The 19,104-nt window shown below is 40.4% G+C and overlaps 1 protein-coding gene across 1 annotated transcript in view; it reads left to right on the forward strand.

Annotated features, from left to right (window-relative positions):
- Positions 1-19,104, forward strand: part of mgat4c (mgat4 family member C) — a 148,211-nt gene that overhangs the window by 48,011 nt on the left and 81,096 nt on the right. The window lies entirely within an intron of this gene.

A 19,104-nucleotide genomic window follows, 5' to 3' on the forward strand; every position in this document is an offset into this window, starting at 1 on the left:
TGCTGTAGTTCCCGGAACTATTTGGTCAAACAGATCAACAGTCAGAAAATGAACAATCCTGAATCCTGAAGTTCAGTATCTTAGAACTTTATTGTACCATACAGTTCTCCACTTGGGCACTTTCTTTGTCGATATCCTGTCTATTCAAACACACCAATGGCCTGCGGGTGCACCCCTCCTATCCCAGCAGTCTCCCACCACGGGGAACTCTACCTGCTGCTTGGTGACAGAATTTGACTGCTTCCTGCTATGTTGAGGTTTCATGTCACCTCTAAGGTGACAGGTGGCTCATCAGGCTTCAGATAAGGCTCTTACGGAGTCTGCTTGCCCGCTCTAATTTATCTAAGGGATTTCTTGTGCTGCATATATTTTGCTCTTTGAGCAGCCAAGCATTAAATTGCTTTCCATTGGGAACAGCTCGTGTGCCGGGGTCGCCAGAGCTGTGGCTGGTTTCCAATGAGATGGTTTGGCAGCAAAGCCAACAGCGTAATTAGGGTCACCCAGCTCTGGAGCTGTTGGTGGGCCAAAGGGTCGTCACGGTTGTACAGTGCATTTGAAAGTCACAACAAAGCTGGAGGATGGCAACACATGACTTCTTAGATTATAAATCACCAGAACACTAAAGGTGGCACATCATCAAAAACTGGGTCTTTTTCTTAAAGGACCAGCCCTCAAAAAAGTATATTTATTTTTAAGAAAAAAAAAATCATGAATTTGATTACTTTGCTCCAAAGTGGGAAGCAACTAAGTACAAATACTACTTACAAATACTGTTACTGCACTTAAGTAGAGTTTTCAGGTATCTGTGCTTTACTGGAGTATTTATCTGTACAAAATGAAAAATGCTCTAACAGCACACTGAAAATGTAACATCACAAAAAAATTATGTAATAAAATGAAAAATGACATAAGAAGATGAAAAAGACTGAACTGGATGCAAAACAGTGAAACAAGACATAACAAGACGTAAACAACGGAACAAAACAAAAAATAACAAATGACGTAACAGTGCGGTAAAGATGCAATAATGATGTAAAAACAAGATGGAAAACGTCACAAGAAGACAAATAATGTAACAAGATGACCGACCTAACAAGACAGAAAAGATGTAATGAGATGAAAAATGATATAAGACGAGAAACGACAAATAACATAACTAGACAAAAATTATGTAAGAAGACAAAAAACGGTGTAAACAACATAAGAAGACGAAAAAGATGTAACCAGACGAAAAATGACAAAACAAGACTTGAGTAGAAATGTCCTTCAGTGGACAACTTTTTAAATATACTTACATAAGTACATTTCACGACCTTTACTCTTTCACTTTTACTTGAGTAAAGCCGTTGAATCAGTACCTCTACTTTTACCAGAGTTTTTTTTTATGCACCAGTATCTGTCCTTCTACTTGAATAAAGACTGTCTGTACTTTTGCCACCTCTGCTTTACTCCAGGGGATTCTATAGGCAAACAGTTAGAATATACGGCACAGTGGAACTCTGAGAAATAGCAGTGCAAAGACAAAGGAAGATGTGAAGAGATAGTGGCACGGCACGGGCAGTGAGAGCCTCATGTATAAGGGGTTGTCAGCTTTGTCTCATTGTGCCAGAAGCTGACTTCAGCAGCCTTTGCTGTTTGAGCTTTCAGTAAAGCCTCCTGCCTGTACAGTGTGCCTCCCCAAATGTAGCCTGTGGTTTTTTCATGAGGAGGCAGCACAGCATGTGTCCATCTGCAAAGAGCTCTCCAGTGTGTCCATTGGTGGAGGGAAGAAAAAAAAAAAAAAAACTCTGGGGAGCTCTTTTCAGCTCACACTATTCTCTTTGGCATCGCAGAGAGCAAGCGCCTCGGAGAAAAGAGCTGAGAAGAAACATTTGGACAGCTGCTCAGCAGAATTTACTCATGTCTTGGTTACGTTGTGACATGTTATTACTGTGTGAAAACATGAAAGCTTGACCATGAGGGCTAAAGAGATACCGAAACACTTTCTAGACATATTTCAAGTGCTTATACGATTTCAAGCAAAGTAGTTCTATTGTGTACGAGCTGTTTTTTCTTCTTGGCTTTCTATGAAGCTAAATATCTGGGTGAAATGCGCAGGGATACAAAGTGGCTTCAGCGCTCATTAATTAGAGTTCATACTGCACTGTGGAGCACATACTGTACAGTTAGAAACTCAGCACAGTGTACTGCTATAGACTGACAAGTCTTTCAAGTCAGTACAATAAGGACTCCCTATCCATTTTATGCTGAGGCAGGACAATTTTCCTGTGCATTATAGTAGACAATTTTACTCCCCTTTTAGCCTGTATTTAACTGGGAAGGTTGGCCAGAAAATCCTTTCCTTCTTAGGCCTCAGGGCAGAGAGGTGCGGATGCAGGAGCTGTAATTGCCACACTGAAGCAGCTTTGGTGGTTTAAGTGCTTTGCTCAAAAGCACTTCAGCAGTAATTATTTAATACGTTTCTGGTCTCACAAAGTCGTACAAAATGCGTACTGTGTCTTTGAAGGTGAATTGCAACCAGAAGATTTATGTGGAGATGACATTTAGGAGTACATTTGTGGATTATGGGTAGAAGAGGTTTTCTGCTATATCACATGAACACATCTTTAAATGTCCAGGATTTAGTGGCTTCTAGTGTTGAGCTTGCAGATGCAAACATGTCACTCTCATCTCACTCTCCCCTGCAAAGTAGGCATGTTCCTGATGACAAACTTCCCTGTTGATTAAATGGAAATTTTAACCTAGACTAGTCGACTAGTCCAAAGTTAAGAAAACACTGAACACAATTTATTAATTGATCATCTTCAACATTGTGAGAAACAATAATGTGTGTATTAAAAAATATTTGTTAGCTGCCACACCATGTGGCTAACATTAGCAGTGCATTAGCACATTAGCACTAGCAACCTGCTCTCTTTGCAGGTTAACGTCCACATGCCTGTGGTGAACATGGTTACACTTTCCCTTGGTCAAGCTGTTACATGCTAGTTTACTCTGACACAGCCTAACTGTTCATACTACCTTAATTTTCATTTCCTAGATAAAATACTGCCAAACCACTCATGTTTATGAGCTGTCATCTGTTGGACTTTGATGCCTGGATGGCCTAGATGCTGTTATTATCAGTGCAGGGAAGAGGGTAGCTGCCGTCTGACAGAGGTCTTGCTAGTGATGGACAGCTGGATAACATCTTAGAGGCAACAGCGAACTGCCACTAATAAAAATACAGATAGTTAAACTATAATTTCTGGTGCCAACTAGCGAGGGTCAAGTCAAGTCAAATTTTATCTGTATAGCCTAATATCACTAATTGCAATTTGCCTCAGGGGGCTTTAGAATCTGTACAGTGTTTGACACCACCTGTCCTGTATGGTGGAAACGTTTAATTGATTAGATGACTAATTGCACACCTCCACTTCCAAGCATGTAGGAGAAACTATGATGGCTGTGAGACTTGCAAAAAAAACATAAAATGCCACGTCTCGAGCCAGCATCGTCTTTTCTGGACCACTGCAGAACAACATGGTAGCCTCCATGGAGGAGGACTCATGACCCACTGTAGATATAAAGGACTCAACATGGTTTTCAAATGTTTATACTAATGATAACAATGAATATTATATTCCGTTTCAGCCACACTCTGTCAATAAATCCTTGTATGTCTTGCACACTGAACCCTTAAATTAAACTTTTTAGGCTGTAGTTTCAACAGGGAAGTAAAGTCTACTTGGAATTAAAGCTGTGATAGTAAGAACACTTGGTGTGCCACTGACAACAAAAATGGATGCAAACTTAATCCATTTTCAAAAATGATGAACAATTTGGTGCATTTTGCATTTCCACAGTTTGTTTAACAATGAGAAAAGATGCAAAAAATGCAAGTAATATTTTCACTAGGATCCAGTTGAGCAACACAGCCTGTAATTTTCATTTAAGCACTTTCAGGGTGTTCTGAGAATCCTACGTAAACACAAATTTCCTTCTGTTGTTTACATAGATATGGATAAGATACCTTCCAATCATTTTACTTCTCTGAAGACCGATACTGCTCAAGTTTTACTATATGTTGCATAGATGTAGTATTGCACCATCATTTCACAACATCGTATTCTAAAGAACCTCTTAAGATGTGTGCAAGTTGATGTGATGCAGATATGAACACAGTTCAGCCTGGAGATATAACCTGTCCACTCCCCACTGTATTTATGAGCCTAGTTAGATTACATGAGACTGAAACTGAACTTCAGTCTGGAGAGCTTATGTAGTTTGTGGAGTGTTGCTTGTGGAATGGCATCCTTAACTGTTGTAGGGTACTGTAGGATTGTGGCTTGTGACATTTACTGTAACTTGGTAATGTATTTATTCAGAATATGGTGGTTTATGTTGGTAATTTGTATGCTGGTGGATTGTGTACACCATGAGTGCAGTAGCTTATATATAGTCTTCACTCCAGCTTTACTGTACCATAACTTGGAATGGGTTTCTCTTCTGTTACTTACTAATGCAGACTTCCAGTGAAAGGTGCTATTTAGCTCACAATTTGTACTGTGTAGGTGTGTGTTCACAGGTGGTAAACACATGGTAAAAGATTGCAGCTAAGAGTTACAATTCCAATACCAGATGAATCAATTAAGTTAATATAAAGCCCCGATTTTATTATTGGATTGGATTGGTCCCATCTCCATCTGTACATGATTTAAATGTTGAAACTGGGGGGGATCATCAGAATCTGAAATGACTTGACTTGTGACTCACTTGACCACAGACGTGACTTGCTTGTTTCCCACCACAGTGACTTGGGACTTGGTTGAGATGTGCATGTCAAGACTTGCACTTGTGCAGTTTACTCACACCTCTGATGATTGGGCTGCAAGTACAAACAAAATTACAGATACAAACACAGGCGGTAGCACCTGCACACCCTTTAAAATTAGATGAAAGACCCGTTCCAGCAGCTCCACAGTGCTCTTGTGCTGAGGGACTGAACTTAAAACATGTTTATCGTCTTTCAGAAGAACCAGAACACTGCAGTCCAGTGTATATTTAAAACTAATGTGTTTTCCTTGGCAGTTCTTGTTGAATTATTTATCCATTCATTTTGAGATGAGCCGGTGTTGAGAAGTGTGATTAACTGCAGCTGCTTTTCCTACAATATTTGAAAGATTAAATGATGACACACAAAGCAGTCTCCCCGCTTATCTTCCAATAAACACTATATGTTTTGCTGGGTGGTAAAGAGGTGCTTATATAAAGTGCCCCACCCTGAGTGGCTTGCTTAAATTAAGTAGCATCAAGGGAGTAGCTACTTATTTTGCTTTCATACTCACACATCTACACACCCACACACATATGTCCTTGTAATACATGGTGACAGTAATGGAGGATTTAATTGTCTGGGGAAAATAGATAAACAAAGGAGATTACATTGCATTAGTGGTGAGTTTATAAAGGTGGCGAGTGTCTTACCTCAGGTGCAAGGAACAAGTGATCTTCAACAATTCTCAAGGAATACATGGACCATTTTATGATGAAACTCTATATAAATGAAGTCTGCCTCTTCATTGCTCTATTGTGTAAAAACAAGCATCCATTAATGCAGATCAACTTTCTAACCTCTGTCATTTAGAGTGTACATAACAGTAGCTATCTAAAAATGATTAGAAATAAGTTTCAATCCAAATTCTAAATATTGCAGGGCTTAACAAGAGATTTTCACTTTTCTTTTTGTTTATCATCATATTAAACTGAAGATTTTTAGTTCTTGGGCTGGCTAAACAAGATATTTCAAGGCATCACCCTGGAATCTGAAAAACTTGAATGGTCATTCTTCACTATCTTCTGTAGACCAAATTATTATTATTAAATTACAGTCATTTAATTTGGAAAATAATGTGCAGATTAATCAATATTGAAAATAATCATTACTTGCAGTTCTGGATTAAACATAACAATTCAGCCTTTGGTGTTTTTTGATAGCCTCTAATTTGTAAAATAATTTCTTCATGGGAAAGTAAAAATTGACTTAGGGCAAGTAGTGTTCTGACTGTGATATCGATGGTGATCTTTATAGGCGTTCCTTTTTTCAGGTTGCTAAAATGCATTTTGCTGCTGACCCTGTCCATTGTGGTCCACAACAGTAGGTTACGTTGCTTAATCGATCAAAATACGATCTGCTATGTCTGGTAGCTGGTCAGTGGAGGGCGCTAGGATGCCGCCCCACCTGTCCCCACATCCTAGAACAACAACTTTTTAAATGAGCACAGACAGTATTGTGTAGTTAACAAATAAAAGCCTTTTCACTGGTGCGATACCTTAACATGTTTTCAATATTCAAATTCACCAGGTGCTACTGCAAATGAGCTGTTTTTTTAAACTAGGTTATAGTTATAATTATGAAAATCATGTCCTGTCTTTGTGAAGCCCTTTGGTGAAAAATCTATTAGCTTTTGAAAGTGCTATGTATGTGAGATAGAAAATCGAAACATTCATTTTCAGTTAGAAGCTTGTAGATGCATAATAATGATCTCAACTTTTGATTTTATATGTGCATTTTCACCTTTTCAAGCCACATTTCCACAGGCTGTGCAGGAGATTTTGACTTGACTTGATTTTACATGATCTCATCATTGTAAACTTTTGATTTCACAGTGTGAAGCATTTGAAAATAAAGCTGGATATAATTGGGAAGCAAATATTGATTTGTGGTTGCCAGTGAAACTTCTTTCCAGATTTATTGAATCTTAGTTTGGGACATAAACATGACAAGCTCCTTGGGATGTCTTTAGATGAAAGTATCTGTCAAACTGCCAGGAGCTGCAATCTTTTAAAGAACTTCTACTTGCATTTTTCACCATGTTGCACAGACTGTCTTGTATAAAGAAGGAGCTGTCAGGGCCCCTCCCTCTACAAGCACCGGTCACATTTAGGTTCAGTGCTGCCGACGTGAGATATGTTATTTATCTCCTCCATATTTAATGAGGAGTCGCCCTGGGAAGCAGATGGCACATTAGCTGTAATAAACCAGAGCTGACTTCAGTGGTTTTGTGAAGGAATACAGAATTGAGCCGGGAAGGCCTCGCTGCTTCACGCCGTACATTGTCAGAGGGTCGAAAGGTGTCTGACGTGCACGTAGAGCGTGTTCGCCCGCCTGTTACAAACAGATCCCTTTTATATCTCTGGACAGGTTCTCATTGCCCCCAGTGAAGCATCATATATTGATGTGGAGAGAACAAAAATTACTGTAAGCTCTGACCCCTTTGTTCGCGGCGCCAGCATTAAAGTTGCTGAGTGAGGGCTTCACATTGAGCTATGTTTTATTGTTATGCTCAGCAGAAGTGATTCGAGTGTCCACACACACTCTCACATGCTTCCTGAGACTCGTGGACCGTACACCATCACACATGCATGCAAGGTCTAATTAGAGAAATAGAAAACTTAGTGTCAAGGCTGCCTGTAATGATTTAAAACAAATACACTTTTCCATTCAAATAAACATGATATTAATTCAGTTGTCCTTGGGAAAACCTGTTCGATAAGCTTTAAATATGGAGCAATCTAGTATGTGGAGTGTTGATGTCTATATTCAGTGCAGCTAGCCACAGTCTCAGACCAAGGTCACTCAACAGAACACGGTGAAATATTTGTGGTGACCAGGACAACTGTTTCTTTTAAAAGCCCTGAAAAACACACAAATGCACCAGCTTTGAAATCTTTAGGAAAGCAAAGCTTGATCCCAGTCTGATCTTCTTTTTTGTATTAACACTAACATTTCACAATTAAAGTTCTTTTAAGTTTGAAACACTAACTCATTTTAAGTCATTATTGGACTACATGATCATAATAATAATAATAATATGATGTCATCAGTACCATCCATATTGACACACCCCTTTTCTTGTGTTCATCCTGAGTGCTTAGTCTCTGCTGCGGGTCTTAAATCAACCAGTTTTCCAGTGCACATGCGATGTTCCCCCCAAAAAAAATCAAAATCTCAACAAAAGACATTGGTGTATAAAAACCATATTGACAGGAAAGAAGCGGAGGAGAAAACAGCAAAACCAGCTGGGGCAGTGTGGGCGGGGCACCAAGGCCACTGTGGACGCAGGGCATATCAGTTTTTGAGGGGCACAAGGCCAAACTGAATGGATAAGGAAGCCATGAAATTCTTGCCCTGGCACACTCTTTTGATTTGGTAATGATTTGTTTTTGCCTGCTGATCCTGCCTGCAGTGGTGCAATACTGAGCTTCCGTGTCCGGACTCTTCTCTGCTTCCCCAAACTGGGCGCGGGCTGACCAGCATCTACTGTAGCTAATTCACTGACTCTAAGTCGCTCATACAACCTCACCTCAGATTATCTGAACTATCCCTTTAAGTTTTCTGTCAGGTTCTGGAGAGCAAGCAGATGTGCTGGCCATAGAAAACTGTAGGACTAAAATTCATGAAAGAATCTGTAGTTTCCAAGTGCTTTTGGATGAACAGATGAATCTCACTAATTTAGTGAGATGACTCAGACTGAGGAACCAGTCATCTGTATTTGACAGGCAGGCACGCCAAGATGGAAATATTATCACAGCCAATTCTTGAAAACTACATCTGGCAACAACCATTTATTCCCCAGGGTTACGTCTGCAATCTGTAATTCGACTGCTTAGCCCACAGCTGGGGGTTCGTTGCTGTCTGTGATGTCTGAGTATGTTTCATGTCCTCCATTCAGTCTCTGAAGAGAGACCAGGGACTGGTGGCAGCTGTCTGAGTCTCTGTGCTCCCATGGTCTATGGCTAATGTTGATAATTAAGGGCATTGAATAGACATATTAAGTCTACTGAGCAATAGGTGCTGCTTTGAACCCTGCTGAGTCACAGGGCACCTTGGAGGTAAACACAAGCAGCTTTTGGGGAAGACGGAGGGCGAGTGGGTGGCTTGAAACGATTCCTCATCTCAACCGGGTGCTTTCATAAACTCAGGATGTGCATGGAGGAAATAATCATGCAGTGCGGCATATCAAATCACGGCCTGATGAGGAAAAAATAAACACGTCTAAGCTCATTGCTTGTGATGCAATAAAGCGCAGACAAACTCCAGGGTCTCAGACTGGAGGGCTCTCTCTCTATATGCAGACAAATCCCATTGTTAAAGGAGAAGAGACGAGATCTTAACAAGTTAAAAGAACCTCCCAGGAGAAAGACCAGAAGGGAGAAGGAGGGCTGATGGGATGGAAAACACTGGATCACCGTGGCGTGTTCATTGAGAAGGATGAATGAATAAATTGAAAGCGATGGCATTCCTGGCGATCTTCAAGGCAATGAGACATTATTGATTTCTAAGGAGAAAACGCATTCTTAATGTGTCCAGGGATCCTGGCTTTTCTTTCTCTTTCTCACTCCCTGACTAACTCTGTTTCTACAGCTTTTAGCCCCCAAAAATGACTCAACAGGAGTGAAGCCTGATATACTGCAAAAGCTCACTGTAGCTTAGGCGTGCCATTCTAGCGTTTGGAACAGTGAGCGCTCATCTCAACGGACAACGGAGGTATGCCTCAACCATCTGTTCCCTTTTGACACAATGCAGTGAATCAGCACTTTTGTTTTTTGAAGGCGTGCATCCTGAAAGCCTTTTATCTGCAAGGAAGGAGGTAGAGAATTGCTGCGAAGATGGTAATCTGCGCTGATATTTAGAGGAAGGGAGCGATGCATTCTGTTATTGCTCCTGAGCCCACTTTCACACAAATTCTGCGAGGCAAACAAGCTGTCATAAGCTTTTTTTAAGAAATTGTTTACAGCATGATAGTTCATTGGCATATGGGCACCACCTGCTATATATTAGAAGTAAGCATCAGGATTTGGAAGTCTTTAGAACTTTTTCCAGTAAGTATCTGATGTAAATGAATGAATATCTGTCTTTGACATGAGTTTATCTGCCACATTGGAGTGCACACCTTTATGTTTGTATGTGTTCCTGAATCTGGGCTAAATGAAGCCGAGGCTGCCATTTTAAGACACCATACCTTGGCATTGAGCAATAGTTGTGCAAAGTTATCAGCTCTTTTCATTTCTGGCCTGACACTCTGGGTGAAAGATTCAGGGGTGAGGTGGGGAGCTGTGGATTAAAGATCATATCAAAGCCAGCGAATAGGTATAGTGATTCAGGAACGATGGCAGAGATAGCAGATGAAGCCCCGAGTTTGCGGAGATATGGAGTGCAGGCCCAAGTTTATCATATAGAGTACAGATAGTCAGAGGATAGCAATCAAGGGGATGGTGTGGTGTGTGGCATAGCTGTGCATCAGGGACTTGGCAAATGTTTGACTTTTTTGTTCAAAGACACAAACCCGAAGATTCTAAGTAAGTTGATGGATGGTCAAAGTATCTGTTGGTAGACAGCGGTGTAGAGGAGCAGACATGAAATGGACGCTTACTCCACTTGCAGGGTTATGGTTTTATATTGTGTTAAGGTTATACCAGAATAGCACGAACCATTGGCACTTTTGGCCAAAAGTAACCAAACATCAGACTTTTTCAATAGTAAGTATCAAGTCTTAATTATCCTGCCTGAAATTTGTCTTGTAGCACCGCAAACCCTGACAGTGTTTAATGTCTTTTCCCATACCAGCACTTTTTGCAGGTTTTTAATTACCAGTTATCATTATTTTATACCAGTGTTGTATCAAAGTTTGAAATTCGGGTATTGTGACAACTCTGCTGAACTGTGCAGAGTTTTGCCCAAGATGGACCTTCTCTGGAGTGGGGCCAAACCATGCCTGACCCACCTCCAAGCAGGCTGCAGTGCTGTGAACCCATGACAGTCCTGCTTTTCTCCCTCAGACAAGCCTGTGTTGCAAGATTTAACTCATGTCTGCCAGCTTGTTCATCAGGAGAACAGACTCACTGAGAATTTTGAAAACACCTTCCTCTCTGAGTTTGCCGTTTAGTTTCTCTTCTGCTTCACTTTACAGTTTCATGTTCACTTTGTGTCATGTTAAGTTACTGCTGATGAATTCTTGATTTTGTTTCTTCATAATACAAGTTTTTAGATAACAAAAAAGAACTTTTATTGTGAAGAATTTATCGGAGGAATGTTTGTGGACCATTTTGCAGCTGTTCAACTTGAGTGAAGCTTGTCTTTAGTTAAAAGACAAAAATTCTCACCATGCCAGGCTGACGTGCTGTGTCAAACTTAATCAAGCCAGACCAGCATATGTGTATGGAATAGAAGTACTAGTGAACCAGAGGGCTATTTTTGGCAACCAAATATGATGAAAAAAAAATGATACAAGTTAAGCACTCGTATTTATTCACCAAGATCGTGGCACATGTCATCTCATGATCACTTTAGTTTGTAGATGAGGACCTAAACAGTTACCACAATCATTAAATATGCATTACAACATTTGCTATGAGAAAAAGAAATTATGCTGATTTTCCCTGATGATCAATATTTGATTTAAGATCTAATTTTTCATGATGTTGGCTGAAGTGGGTTTTATTTCAGGCGAGGGGGCCCACCTCCCTTATAAACCACTGAAAAGGGCTCATAGGGGGGACTTGGGAAGCTCACAGGGGCACTTGGCCCAGAAACAAAGAGCACTATGGGGGCACTCAGCCAGACCAGAGAGGCACTTGGGGGGGGGGGCACTTGGGCCGTGTTCAGACTGACTTTAGCCCTCATTCAGTTGAATGCAGCCACTCTGGTGATGGTGCAGCGGTGCCAACTTAAAGCTCTGTGACCACAACACAGATTCAACCAGCAAAAAAGTTTAACCAGGCTCAACTTTTGCTGCCACGTGACATTATCTGGCAAGAAGCTGCATTGGACAATAAAATACAGTACATGCAAGTGCATAATCAAGCCATGGTCACGAATGCACAAATGCAGGGGAGGGGCCATTGCCTGCCAATGCAAATGCTACACAATATTGGTTGAAACTAAGTCTTTGCCAGTCACCAAAGTTGGACTCAACGCAAAGAGAAGATGTGAATTCACACACGTGTGACCGCGGCATCACATTATAAGTGATACCTTAATAAATAAAGGTTGATCAGTCAGCTCTCATGCTTCTTCAGTCTCTCCAGTCCAAATGAATCAACAATCCAACACAGTGACCAAACACTGCTTCGATTGAATTACCAGGTACTGTCTGTAAATAGCTTAATTGTTATCCAAGAATTTGATCTAAGCTGGAGAGACGAGCAGCCTGCCAGTCAAGCTAATATTAACTATCCATCTCAAGTAACCAGTGTCATACAGCTGTTTACAACATGGAGAGTGAATATTCATCTTGTGTGCCTCAAATCTTAGTATGAAAATACTGGTTATTAATAAGGTTGTTTCTATTTTTTTTTTTCTTCTTTTCAGCATAAATTAAATGACAGTTGTTATTTAGAGCCTCATACATTTTTTGTATTGTGATGGTTCTGTGTTTATTTGTTTTACCACCTGCTACACAACAGCTTTTCTGCATTTTTCAGCTACTCTCATTATGTGAAACAGTGATCTTTCCTCAAAAAGGAGGCGCACCCTCCTGACTGGGGCTTGATGATGTATTACTGGTCTGATGTATGAAAGATAAAGCAGGTGCCACCTGCAGCTGTGATCCAAACCATTGTGCAGCATTTTGGTGCCTGATAAGCCCTTAAGTGCATTAATCTGTTACTCCAAATGGACTTCATGGATCGTATTTTATTGTCTAACTGCTACTTTAAACATCACACCTCTGACAACGTGGCCACCTGTATTGTTTTAATGTGCGGTTGTTTTCAGTCTAAATCACTGCTTAGGTTCTCCTCTGATGTGACATCAGGGCAAACTGTAAGCACAAGAGTGGCTCATTATGGTACAAACATGTCCTGTTGAGGCTCAGAGCATCTCCCTTCTTGTTCATTAATGTTGGTACACACTGTAGACATGCTTGTTAGGCTGTGAGCTTGCAAGTTTGAGAAATGAGTTGTCAAAATTGACAAGAGTTTCTTAAAAACATACGTTGACCTTGGACAATTCAGCAAACCGTAACTGTGCTTCAATTTTGATGGCGTCAAAGAAGAAACCCCCTTTTCATGTTGTGTTTTGGAAGGTGGGGAAATTTGTTCCCCTTGAATAGCTGTATATCCAAGAATCGCTTAGCAAAGAGAAGATTAAGTGCACACATTAATCCAGGAGTCAGAGCAATCTTGTAATCCACTCAGTATGCTAATTGCCTGTTCTTTCTCCAGCAAAGGGGTTTACAGGCCATTAAATGGCACTGAGCAGTTGACAAAGGATAGCCAACCCCCCCTTGCACTCTTTCTCTATTTCTTACTTAGACAGGCTGTTGCACACCCACACAGTGCTGCTCCTCTAAAGAAATATGCAGTATCTAAAAGTGTGGCGCTGTGATTCCAAAGCAGTTATTTATTTTGCAGTATGAGGGTAGAAATAGCTTGCTGTGCTTGTGTTTCAAATGGACTGGACACTGCCAGAAGTGGATCTCTTGATCCTTGAGTGAACTTTTGATCCTCTTGATACTGAAGGGGTTTCTGTAGACATTTTCCTCCAGCACACCAAAGTCTCCTTGAAACATTTGTCCACATCTGACGGTGGTACAAGTAAATAATGAAAGAGAATAGAGTGCTATTGTCTCCATCGCAGTCCCAGTCATGCACAACCCCCACTTTTCCCACTTTGCCCATACACAAGGGGATCGCACCAAGGTAAAGTGCAATTCTTAGCGCGCTGCTGCCTGTGTAGTCCCCCATGTGGCCTTGGCAGCCTCAACATGATGGATGTTGTTTCAGATTGGGTTTCTCGCAACACTGATAAAGCAGCCTTGTCAAAATACATTCACTAGCAATGTAAGCAGATAAAGACAGTTGCAGATAATTAGAAGATTTGCGTTTTGCGTCATTTGTGGTGCCAACTGCCAAGGAACGGGGCTGTGACGGATGACTCAAACAAGAGAATTCGGCATGAAGCCTGACTGCAAATGTAGCTGGTAATGACCAGAGTGTGTTTTTCAGATGCAGCTAATGAGCACGGCCATTAGACATAAATGACATTTTAAAAACCTGGGGAGTAAGGAAATGAAGAAGTACCCCAGATAGACTGCCTGTAGGCAGCAAATATGGCAAGAGCATCTGGAGGATGCGGTGCTGAGTTGCCATGGATGACCTCCACCCAGAGTGCCGAGGCTGTCAGTCATTTCACTGCGGCTAACTGTAAGGATGGAGGTTCATTACAGTGAAACTGTCAGAACCATTCGCTTCAATATCCACATGGCATCTCAGGGCTCTGTACAGTTGGCACTTATCCTCCGCATTTGACAGATAATCCTTTTATGGGTTTATTATTTTAATGTTCTGATGAACCCCTTTGCAAGGAATTTTTCCCTCTTGGAAGCTTCTGTATTGACAAAAAAGACAACAGCTTTAACACTGCAGCGTATGTTGACTCTTAACTTACATGCAGCATCTAGATAACAAACCCTGAACACTTGGAAATATTGTGCAGTAAAAACCACCAGATGGGTTTGTTTTCTTCTGTTTAAACTGTAGCTCTCAAACATGTGCCACTAAATCCCCAAAATCTGCAGGCTTATGTTGCAACCAATCACTACGCACCATGATTGATTAGTCACCCATCTTGAATGTGTGCAGATTAGGATGAAATCAGCTGCTGTCGTGTTTGGTTAGAGGTTGTAAATATTAAGTGATAGTCAATCACCACGGAGGACTCAAAACTGCTGATTAGGAAAATGATAATTTCTCTCTGAAAAGAAATTGCTTTTTTTTAGGCCTCTGTGCCAGCAACAGGCGTGGACAGATATTTTGGTGGTCAGAGGTCAAAAAACAAGGTCATGTGACCTCATGTCCATCCAATTCTTGTGAATGCAATATCTCATGGTGGTCTTGATGGATTTTCTTGGCAGAAACGACCAGTTGGTCTCAAGGATAAACTTTGGTGGTCAAAGATCAAGATCAAGATGAGCTTATGTCTGTTCCATTCTTGTGAATGTGATCTCAGGAAGGCTTGGAGGGAATATCTTCAAATTTGGTACAAACATCCGCCTGAACACAAGCGCAACTTATAGTTTGTGGGCATATATTGACTTTAAACTTACATGCATGCATATAGATAACAAATCCCGAATGGAAATACTGCACAGTAGAAACCACCAGATGGGTTTGCTTTCCTCTGTTTAAACTGTAGCTCTCAAACATGTGTCACTAAATCCCCAAAATTTGCAGGCTTATATTGCAACCAATCACTACGCACCACGATTGATTAGTCAGCTCTCATGAATGTGTGCGGATCAGGATGAAATCAGCTGCTGCCGTTTTTGGTTTGAGGTTGTAAATGTTCAATGGTAGTCAATTGCCATGAAGGGCTTAAAACTGCTTGTTTCGGTGCTGATTTATTCAATAAAAAAAACCTGAGTTTTTATGCCTCTGTGTCAGCAACAGCCGTGGCTAGAGGTGTTATGTTTTTGGGTTGTATGTACTTATGCATGTATGTACATATGTACATCTGTCCCATTCTTGTTAATGCAACATCTCAAGAACACCGTGATGGATTTTCTTCAAGCAAGTTATGGATTTCAGCTGATGAGGTTCTATATTATTGAATCGACTGATTGTGGTGTAACATGGAAGTACATTATTTTTTTTAGGCTGATGTGAAATGTACATGAAGGATTGATTCTATAAAGAAAAGAAGTTTGCCAATCATTGAAAACAAAAAAAATAAAATGCTCTCATCAGTCTCACCATTAAGTTGGCCTAGTTGATGTATTATATTTTTCTCATGAATAATTTCAACCTGAAAAATGTGGGTAAGGGCAGGAAACATGATTAGAAATTATTAGTGAAACTTGACTCAATTTTGAATCTGAGTAATACAGAATATTGTGATGTGAGAATCAGTGTGCCTTGGAACACTTTAGACATTTTGTCTTTTTTTGTGCATGTGAGTGGGTGTTTCTGTTTGTTTGTTTGTTTTGTGCTATTCGCTGAACAACATTGAATAACCCTGGTTAAAGAATGTTTTCCTGGAGTCGCTCTGTTGTGTTCTGCAATATGATGACCTTCATGTTTTCTCTTGGGATCTTTGAAGGTATTTTGAGGTGATAGCTTTCTATTGCTCTGAATATGAGAAGGAGCGGGGCTATGATAAAATGCAGATGAGATGTTAAGGTAAGGCCGTATGTGGGTGGTTGTCTCTCAGGTTGAGAATTTTCCTGGAAGCTATGGAGGTCACAGTGGAAAAATGGGCTGCAATGAATATGCTCTAGTAACATAATGTTGGCAGTGAAAACCCTCTCTGCTCGCTCCAGGAGAGAAGCATTATCCCACTGAAACATGTAGAATCTGCTGTTCAAGTAAACTATAACTAAATAAAACTCAAAGCCCTGTTTGTGATTTTGTCCCCTTGAAATTATAAGGTTCTATCTGACGTTTTTGACAAAATTAAAATTAAAAAGTTTTTCACATATTCTCATTCTGCAACTACTTAACATTATGTGACAGGGTCTTTTTTTTAAGTCATGCAGTTTTGACAAAAAGGTTGTATCTGCAAAGTCCCTTTTACACTAGACAAAAAAAAAAACAAAACACTATCACCTGCTAACATCTGGCTTTTGACTTCAGTGGAAAAGGGTATAATCGGCATTCACTCCCTGGACAAATGCCCCTGCAGCATTCACAGGTATTTATCATCTCCAGCTCTGATTGGCAGTGATGTAAACATGACACCTTGGTGAACACACTGTTTTCGCGCCTTTTCGGCAGAGGTAATGAGGGCTTGTTGCCTCTTTTGCTCCTTTGTTATCCACATGACTTCACTCATTTTGATTTGCCCAGCGGAGTTTGCATCCCTTGAAAGTGTGTATTTAGTGATGAAACATTCATCTTTAGTCAAGTGCCTGAATGGTTTTACTTCTGTTCTTTTATTATTTAAAAACTTTTATTATGAAGTCGCGAACTCAGGAATTGCTTTTTATCATCAGCAACTTGGCACAACTCCTATCAGCTGAAAGTGAAGATGAAATAAGGCAGAAACCTGAAAGTACAGTGACACAGCACAATCAGCATTATGAAGGCATACAAGAGGACCGATCACTTTCTGCCTGTTTGTCATGCTTGTTGAGGAGTTTGATTCCATTGTTTGTTAGCTACCATGTTTTCCAGTTAACACTAGCTGGCTTCCAGATAGAACCTTATAATTGCAAGGGGGCAATTTATGAAGGTTCACACTTAAATTATAATGCAGAAGTCAGACTTAAAGCAATCCGGCTCTTATTTTTGTGCTCATCTGTCTTTTTATATTAATCCCTGAGACCTGGGAATGCAGTAGTGTTGCTTAAAATCATTACTAGCAAGTCAAGGAACATGAATAAACAGAGGGACCAAAATGGCAGGAAATTATAGACACACACCCCCAAACGGTATGTTTTGACCCACCATACCTGCTGCAAATGTGTATGCACAGTTTTTCTGTGCAATGAGGAATACTGATTCTGAATGTGCGACACAATTAATATTTTCACCAGAGATGGCCAAAGATTATAAAACCAAAAAAACTTTTTTTTGACTAAAAGTTCAGCTTGTTTCGTAGAGGATGTTTTTTCTTAAATATTCATTGTTGCCTCCTTTACAAAAGCTACGTTTATGATGGTATATTTTTGAGCTATTGCTTCACCACACGGAAGATTATTTGCATGGAAAAGTGCAATTTGTACTAGTTTTCAGCCATGAGAAGTAACAAGCAGCGATTCAGTAAAGAGCTTTTTGAGGGGCATTAGAGGTTTTGAGTTAAAACTGCACTTGGCGACTTGCACATTGCTTCCAGTGCCAAATGGCAGCAGGAGCAAATTGCTTGCAGGATGAACTTCTCTGTCCAGAAGCTATGTAATGTGATGTTAGTAAATTGAACACTGCATGGTCAAGGCAACTAACCCAACCAGTCTGTGTTCACTGTACGTCAGAGGACATGGGATGGGACACTCTCCTCTACAGTTATGGATTTAAAGTGCTAAAACCATAGTTTTAGCACCCTGCATCCACAGTGGCCTTGATGCCCAGCCCTCAATGCTGGATCCTAGCTGATTTTTAATGTTTTGTCCTTTGCCTTTTTTCCTATCAATGCGGTTTTTAGACACCAGCATCCTTTATTGAGATTTACTGAGCAACATCAAATAAAATGCTGTGCACATAACTAGTTGTGGGATAGATTTGGAGCCTGGTATGAAATGCTGGAAAATTGGCCTATTTAAGTGTGATGCAGACTCGCAGCAGGGACAGAGTGCTCAGGATGAGGTTGAGAAAGGAAGTGTGTAAATATGAAAAAAAAAGTGTTGACAAGATATAACCTTTTTTGGGTCATGAAGCCTGATGTTAGTCTGTCACTGTTAACAGAGACTCCAGTCTGCAGTATAAACCACAGAATTGCGAACAGCTAGATCTGCAATATCTACGACTGTCTCCTTTTCAGTGTGCTGCTGGATGTGCTGTCTCTCTTTATGGAAGCTCATTACTACTAAAGTAATGAAAAAAAGATCCCATAAGCCATTATAACCACAAACCTTCCCCAAATAATGACTTAATATCTGAGTTGTATTCAAAATGATGAGAAACTCTCATTACTTTAAGATATGAACCCTATTTTGAGATCCGAACTAATTATATTTTGCAAACTATTTAATGTGACATCCTTATATAGACTGATCTCTGACTTCCAGTGTCCCTGGTTCACAAAGTCCCCCAAAAATGATTAAAATAAAATCATCCTCAACCTGTAAGTTAAATTCAGATTATTTCTGTGAACCTGAGGCCAAGCGGCTTCACCCCTAAAATGATGAAATTCCAGGCCTGACAGAAAGGCTAACTTATGGGAAGACTGGCACTTTGTATGATAATAAATAGACTCAGTTGGGTGGATTCCCTCCACATCTGCCCACCCAAAGCTCCTTTTTTAAACACGGCCACAAAAACCAACTGAGTGAACAGCACCTAGCAAAATGAGGTCATCTCCACGCATCCTTTGATCCCTCCATTCTTCATCTCGGAGGCAAGTGGCATATAAGAGGATCTATCTTTGTGAACGGTTTTGAGCCCCCAAAATTACAAACAAACTAAAGG

The sequence above is a fragment of the Lutjanus erythropterus genome, chromosome 13 (genome assembly GCF_056507025.1).
Source record: "Lutjanus erythropterus isolate fLutEry1 chromosome 13, fLutEry1.hap2, whole genome shotgun sequence".
Lineage (NCBI taxonomy): Eukaryota > Metazoa > Chordata > Actinopteri > Lutjaniformes > Lutjanidae > Lutjanus > Lutjanus erythropterus.